An 8,637-nucleotide genomic window follows, 5' to 3' on the forward strand; every position below is an offset into this window, starting at 1 on the left:
GATTATATTTATTATTATTATTATTATTACTTTACCCATCCCTGAATTTTCATGGGTTATCTGTTCCATGCATCTTTCTTTTTAATCATGAAAGAAAACTGTGTAAAAAGAGTCCAGTACAAAAAATGTACTAAAGAAATAGGTCAATATAAGTTATAAAAATATTTATTACACATATTTTCACATAAAAATGCTAATGAAAATTCCGAAAAAAACAAAGTAAATTTTATTCACAGTTGGTGTCTGTACCATAATCTGAAGCAATCAACCTTCTCTTTTTAATTGGCACAAAGTCACTATCTTCATTGCTTGAAATATTTGGAGGTACTACTTCAGTTTCATTTTTTATGTTTATGTTTTTGGATGATCTTTTTCCAACACCATCTTTTGCTAAGTTTTCAAAAATTCTTCAACATTTACTGCAACATTTTAAAAAATCTTTTAGAAATTTTGAAGGTTTCCTAAATGTTTAGATCAATATCTAGAATTGCAGTTTCCAGTTTTGTGGCCAATTGAAGAGCTTTGTAAATATTTTTCACAGTAAATTAAACTGGTTCAAGGTCACCGCCATATTCATCAGCAGGATGGGCTTCAGATATTAAGTGAATTAATTTATTACCAGTTAATTCATGATCGACCAGTAATTCATTAATATCATCTAAATTCAAATTGTCCGAGCCTTCTTCTTAGAATTTATTTAATAAATTAATGATGCTAGTTAATCCTTCTTCAGTTGTTGGAACCATATTCCCTGGTACAACCACTTTTAGCTATATTGCTTTCTGCAAGCATTTAAATCTGACAGCTTTATATCACTCAAAGCCAAAGCAATATTCCTGATACAACTTAAAATTGTGTATTTATTCCAGGCTTCTGTAAATGTGAGTCTTTATCTTCAAGTTTATTAAAAATATCATTAAAACTCCATTTAATATAATTAATCTTAAAGGTAGAAATAATGCCTTTATCCAAAGGTTAGATCGAGGAAGTTGTATTTTTTGGCAACATTTATATTTGGATGTTCTAAATTATATGGATGACCAGGTGTATTATCTAAAAGTAAAAGAATTTTAAAAGGAAGAAATTTTTCTTTCATATTATTTTCAGCTTCTACAGTGAAACCAGTCCCAAAAAACATCAGTAGTTTACCCATGCTTTTTTATTGTCATCCAATGAATGTGATTATCATTAATAATTGTGCATTAGTAAGTATTAGTTATTTTTGTTCACAACTCATTGACCATAACTAGTAACATGGCCCTATCCAACCAAAAGAGGGCCAAGAAATACATATTTATCATGTGGCTAAAAGGTGAAGAGCTGGAATATCTGACTAACAGATGTAATGAAAATTTTCACCATACTCATTGTATGTATATATATAAAAGACTTTTTTAAATATATATATATAGGTTTCACAGGAACACTGTGTCTTTATAGCAACAAACAGAAAAATACACTCCACCACTGAGATGTGTGCAATAATAATTCAGTGGCTACACACACAAAAAAGAGCATGATAAATTTTTTTGATGAGCGTGAAAAGACTTAAAAAAGAGGGATATAATTGATATCTGCCTTGAAACATAAATAAGAGTTCAATATGAAAACTAAAATGGGTTAGATACTTATTTCAGGCATAAGAAATAACATATTCGAATCATCACAAATATTTATCTTTAACAGGGAAAGGTTGTGAGTGAGCATAGTTGGATCACAACAAAAGGAGAGAAATGTCAAGAAAGGAAGCTGGAAAATTAGGAAGGTTTAAGATCATGGAAGGACTTGCATGCCAAAAGACTGAGCATAGATTTTTATGTTTGTAAAGGGGGCATAATTGAAAGATTTTGAAAATGAGATAAACATTACCAATATTTGACTCACAAAAAATGTTTTGGTTCTAGGTGGAGAATTGATAGCTAGCATGAAAACGTAGTCAAGAACTCTAGTTAGAGAAGGTAAAAACATGAGTAAAAATGTATTAGTCAGCATAGATTGAAAAGAAAAAAAAAGAAAAAGTGTATGTAAGATATCAAGAAGCTTCTGCTTTGGCCAGAATGGGAGAAACTAATGAAAATAGACAACATATATGAAACAACAGAATTCAAGATATTGGATATCAGACGAAAATTACAGTGATTCCCAAAATAGGAAAATAATGAGGTGAGTCATACGGTTGCTTAATTTATTACTTGGAAAGAGTTTCCAGTCTGTGGCACAAGGGAATAGGGGACCCAGATAAAGACTGATGATCTTTCTTAGTTGCAGAAATAGAACTAGGAGTATAGAAAGGCCAATGCAGATAGAGTCATTAGGGAAGAATGATTGAGAAGAAGGGGACCACAGTGAGAGAGAGGGAGGAAGAAAGAAAGGAGAGAGAGAGAGAGAGAGAGAGAGAGTTGGAAAACTGAGGAATTTTCAGCAAAATACTCATCTTTGTATACGTAAAATGTAATGGAAAATCCTTCAAGACTAAGGAAAGAACTATCTGAAAAGGCAATATAACCAAGAACAATTCCTGATCCCACCAGTTATGGTGGAAAATCTCATAAGTTATAGGGCATATGATTGAATTTGTATATTGTCTCAGATTGAGAAAAAAATTATTCATAAATTGAATCCTGCTCTGGTACTGCATAGCAAAGTTTAAAAACTATACCTGACAGCATAAACCTTTCTATAACTAACAATGATTTACAGAACAAAGCTCAAGAATATTTATAGAAACACAAAATATGCTCCATCTGGCATGTTAAACACACAATGTCTGGCATCAAGTAAGCAATTTCCATACATACAAAGAGGCAGAAAAATAGCACTCAATATGAGAAAAAAAATTAATTAATTGAAATTTCTAAATTTAACACAAATGATAAAATTTGTAGACAAGGACATTATAACAGCCACTATTACTGCATTTCATATTTTTAAGAAGCTAGAATAAAGACTGAGCATGTTAAGTTGAGATGTGGAAGAAATAAAAAATATATATTTTGAAAATATCAGTGGGTATCTAGAGACAGGGTGGTAGGGTTAGGGCTTTGAGGAACAATAGGAAAGGGTTTGTGAAATGCTATAAGGACATTTTTTTGGTGATGAATATATTTATTATCTTCACTATGGTGATGGTTTCAGAGAAATTTTATCAAATTATAGTCTATAAATACTATAAGAAGATTATTAATTTAGCTTTATTTCTAAGATTCCCTTACAATTGTTTAAGGGATGTTACCATAATATAAGAAACAATGGAGGCACAGTTTAGGGGAAAAGAATGTTTATTACATATACTTAACTAGAAGTTACTTGGAACATTCAGAAGGAGATATCTTATAGAAACTTTGATGACATGTTAGTAATGTAGAAGAATATTGTTGTATGAGATGTTTTTAGAGGTCAACACTATAGCTAGCAGAGGATACTGTAGTATAGATGAAGCCATAAGATTTATGAAAATTAGGTGAGTCAGCATTAATCACTCAGATGAAAGATAGGACTCTAGTCTATGGCCATGCCATCCTGAACGTGCCCGATCTCGTCTGATTTTGGAAGCTAAGCAGGGTCGCATCTGGTTAGTACTTGGATGGGAGACCACCTAGGAATACCAGGTGCTGTAGGCATTAAAAATAAAAATAAAATAAAATAAAAGAAATAAAAGAAATAAAAGAAAATAAAATATGGTACTATGAATAAATTTCTATTAAAAGAAGGATGAAAAAGGGGACTAATAAGGAAAGATAAGAGAAACTTAAAGAGGCAACAAATAAAAACAGATTAGAATAAGAAAATTCTCAAGACATTAAAGGAAGTTCAGAAAGGATGTGAAAGGATGACAAAAAACAAACTAAACAAAACAAATTACTGTGAAAATTGAAGAAGTGATGAGTACACGAAAATAGTTTTTATATTTAGGAATGAGATATGAGGGAATTCACCTCTGATTGGCTAAATTTACCCAGTGTAATTTTAGAAAGCAAGATTAAAAGCCATGAGGGAAGGATGTCTACATACATCTTTTATAATGAAGATAACACAGCACACAATAACAGAAATGTAGCAAATTTAGTTGACAAATTATGATGCCTCAAGGGATAATGTAACATATTATAAATCTAAATTAAATAAAAATATTTCTCATGATTTCATTTAAGAAAAGTTTAATTTGGCACATTAATTATAAAGTGTACAATAATGAAATCATTTATGATGTAGTCAACCCCCAGATATGTTTGTTTATTGCTCTTTGGTTTAAATTATTTGACTAAATTTGGATAGTAACCTAGGTGAGAGAAGGGCTGAAGAAATTCACTAAGTAATGGTAATATTTTATAGCAAATTCTTTGACTAAAGTATTTAATGAATTTAAAGGTTAGAACTGATAAACGACTTCAGTAAAGTTACAGGATACAAAATCATTGTATTTCTGTATGCTGACAGTGACCCACCTGAAAAAAATTTAAGAAAACAATCCCATTTACAGTAGAATCAAAAAGAATAAAATACTTAGAAATAATTTAACCATAGGGTAAAAGATCTATATACTGAAAACCATCAGACATTGATAAAAAATTGAAGAAGACATAAATAGATGGAAAGACATCTCATGTTCATAGATTGGAAGAATTAATATTGTTAATGTGTTTATTCTACCCAAAGTGATGTATAGATTCAATGATATCTCTATTAAAATCCAATAGCTTATATTTCCACAGAAATATAACAAGCCTAAAGTTTGTAAGGAACCACAAAAGACCCCGAATAGCCAAAGCAATTTTGAGAAATGAGAACACAGGTAGAGTTTCACACTTTCTGATCTGAAACTATATTACAAATCTATAGAAATTGAAAGAATATGGTATTGGCATAAAAACAGACACACTCATTAATGGAAAAGAATAGAGAGTCCAGAAATAAACACACGTGTATGGTCAACTAATTTTTGACAAAGTCACCAAGAGTTCACAATGGAGAAAAGATACTCTCTTTAAAAAATGATGTTGCTAAAACTGGACAGCCACACGCAAACAAATAAACAAACAAACAACAACAAAAAAACTACAACTTTGTACCTCTTACACAATACACAAAAATCAGCTCAAAATGGACTAAAGACTTAAATGTAAGACCTGAAGACATAAAACTCCTAGAATGAAATATAGAAGGTAAGCTCTCTAACACTGGTCTTAGCAAGATATTTTGGATTTAACACCAATGGCAAATTGAACAAAAGCAAAAATAATCAAGTGGGACTACATCAGACCAAAAAGCTTCTGACAGCAAAGAAAACAAGTAACAAAACAAGAGAACAACTTGCGGAATGGGAGAAAATCTTTGCAAACCATATATTTGATAAAAGGTTAATATCTAAAATATATAAAGAACTCATACAATTCAATACCAAAAAAAAAAAAAAAATCCCAAATAAGCAAATTAAGAAATGACGAAAGGATTGAATAGATATTTTTTCAAAGGAGGCATACAAATGGCCAATAATTATGAGAAGATGTTCAGCATCACTAATCATAAGAAAAATACAAATTAAACCTATAAAATATCATCTCACACCTGTTAGGATGTTTATTATCAAAAAGAGAAGCTATAGCTAGTGTTGGTAAGATTGTAGAGAAAGGGAAACCCATGTACACTATTGTTGGAAATGTAAATTAGTACAGCCATTATGGAAAACAGTATAGAGTTTCATTTAAAAAATTAAAAATAGAGCTACCATGTGATCTAGCAATTCTACTTCTAGGTATACATACAAAATCACTATCTCAAAGAGATATCTGCAATTCCATGTCTATTCCAGAATTATTCACAGTAGTCAAGGTGTTGAAACAATGTAAGTATCCATGGATGGATCAACGGAGAAAAAAATATTTTGGATATATAGAATGAAACAATATTCATTAAAAATGAAGGAAATCTTGCCATTTTCAACAACATGGGTGAAACTTCAGGGTATTATACTAGTGAAAAAGCCAGACAAAGACAAAGACATACAGTGTCACTTGTATGTAGAGTCTTTTAAAAATGTGGAACTCAGTGAAACAGAGAGTTGAATTATGGTTGCTGAGGTGGAAAAAGGGTACAAACATTCAAGTATAAGATGAATAATTTCTGAGGATCTAATGTACAACATAGAGAATATAGTTAATATTACTGTATTGTATATTTGAAATTTGCCAATTGTAGATCATAAGCATTCTCACACACATGAATACAAAGATAACTATGTGAGGTGATTGATATGTTTATTAACTTGATTGTGGGAATCATTTCACAATGTATATGTATATCAAGTCATCATGTTGTACACTTTAAATATATAAATCATTTCACCATGTATATGTATATCAAGTCATCATGTTGTACACTTTAAATATATATTGTGGGAATCATTTCACAATGTATATATATATCAAGTCATCATGTTGTACACTTTAAATAAATATACATATATACATATGTATGTATATATATATACTTGTCAAGTAATTAAAAGAAGTAAATAAAAGAGCTAAAGAAATGCAGAATGTCTGGAGAAGAGAGGATTCTAGATAAATCTAAGGTGATTATATCAGAGGAAGACACATTACTGGCATAAGGAAATAATTTTTTTTGTCACTCTTAGCCATAAGTAATAAATCTAAGGATGCCACTTAAATTTGGGGTAGGGAATTTTTAAAATCTGTCTTGTTAATTAAAATAAGTTAATGCCCCATTTTTGTTGAAAACTAGCAGTTTAGATGCTGAAAGAATAGATGACTCTTGGAAAGTAGCATAATTAGTTTTAGTTTAGAATATATATATATGATTAGGCTTTTGATTGCATTTTCCCTCTTTTCATTACTTTTTAGAATAAAAATGGCTGATTACTTGCATGTTCCAAATAGTAGGTGTAGCTAATAACTATTCTCAATCCTTTACTTCAAATCATTAAATGTCACATTTAAGAATTTATGGAATAGAAAACTGACTAATCCAGATATCAGTCTTCATCTTATATCATTGTCCTCTCATGTGTGCCAATGATGACAGGCAATAGAATCTTTTTTTCTGTTTGATATAAAGTAATATTGATTTGTTTCTTTATTTCATTATTCTAATGCGAGCCTCTAACTATTGATTTGTGTCAGCAGAGTCTTAGAATGTAAAAAGAAAAAAAAGGAAGCTGACTACAAATAAATGTCCATCAAAGGTTTGCTGACGGGAAAATCACTAAAAATAACACAACAACAGCTGCAACAATAACAACAAAAATAACTAACATTTGAACCCTTACAATATATACTGCTCAGCACTTTCCACTTAAAAATTAAGACATTTTATAAACCAGATTGTATGAATTACTGTAATTTACAGATTAGGATCTTGAGAATCAGAGTAGGTAACATCTCAGACCTGACAATTAAAAAGTTGCAAAATCAGCTGGTCAAGATAGTGGTATAGGTAAAAGCTGTGTTTGTCTCCTCCCATGACTGCACTAAAATTACAACTAAATAATAGAACAATCAACCTGGAGAACCATTTGCAGTCTGGCTGAACAGTCTTCTATAATTAAAGATATGAAGAAGAGACCACATTGAAACTAGTAGGAGGGGTGGGGACACAAAATAGGCTGGCCCCCATACCCATGCATGGCAGTTAAGCATCAGGAGGGATATCTCGGCTGTGGAGGTTCCCCTGGAAGAGCTTGGGGCCCCATCCCCACTCCAGTATCATTTTGCCTGTGTTGAACCCTTCCCCCACAGAGCCAAATCTAAGTCTGCACTGGCCTGGTGAGTGCAGCTTGCTCCACTCTGGTGACTCCCTGGGACCTCTGCACCCAACTCTTGAATTGCCAGAGGCAATTTTGTGGCTAGGCAACCAGACTCACTCCATACTCTTAGCAGGAGGCTTTTTCAGCAGCAATCAATAGGCATTAGCTCTCAGGCCTCTGAGACACTTTCAGTAGTGGGCAATAAGCTCTGGCCTGAGTACAGGGTTTCTTGAACAAATCTCAGGGTCTATGAGCTTGAAGTTGGAAGTAGCTGGCTTTGGTATAGTCTGAAACTTTTGTGAATGGCCACAGGCTTAGCACTGGTGCCAAATCTAAATCTGCACTAACCTGGTGAACACGACTCTCCCATTCTGGTGATTGCCTGGGACGTTGTCACATCACATCCGCATACTGCCTGGTATTGGTGGCAGCCAGCCTTGATTTGAAGTGTGGTATCTTCTATGTGCCTCGAGGTACAGCACAGGCAGAGACCAACTGTAGATCACTTTGTAGCTCCTACCAGGTAGCCTTGGGCTGGGCAAAGGCAATAGCTAACCTTGGCCTATACAGGAGACCCTCCCAAGGGTCCCCAGAACCAACATACCCAGAGGCTGTTGTCAGATCATGACAGAGCACCACCACCACATGACTAGCCTCATAAGTGCCCAACCCAAAGGGTGGTTGCAACAGGTACATGACCCTGCTGCAGCAAATCCCACTCTGAGGGGTCAGCCCCTATAGAGCCACTCATACTCTATGGGTATGGCTAATCCCCATAGCACATCAGCCCAAGAGTCAATCCCATTCACTGATGCGCTAACAGCAATCAAATCTTAGCTACAAGAGAGGAACACACACGACCAACACAAGGAACA

The 8,637-nt window shown here is 33.0% G+C and overlaps 1 pseudogene; it reads left to right on the forward strand.

The window, feature by feature from the left end:
* Positions 1–3,501: 3,501 nt before the first annotated feature.
* Positions 3,502–3,620, forward strand: LOC111740506 (annotated as a pseudogene).
* Positions 3,621–8,637: the final 5,017 nt, after the last annotated feature.

This window comes from Pteropus vampyrus, unplaced genomic scaffold (assembly GCF_000151845.1).
Source record: "Pteropus vampyrus isolate Shadow unplaced genomic scaffold, Pvam_2.0 Scaffold64, whole genome shotgun sequence".
Lineage (NCBI taxonomy): Eukaryota > Metazoa > Chordata > Mammalia > Chiroptera > Pteropodidae > Pteropus > Pteropus vampyrus.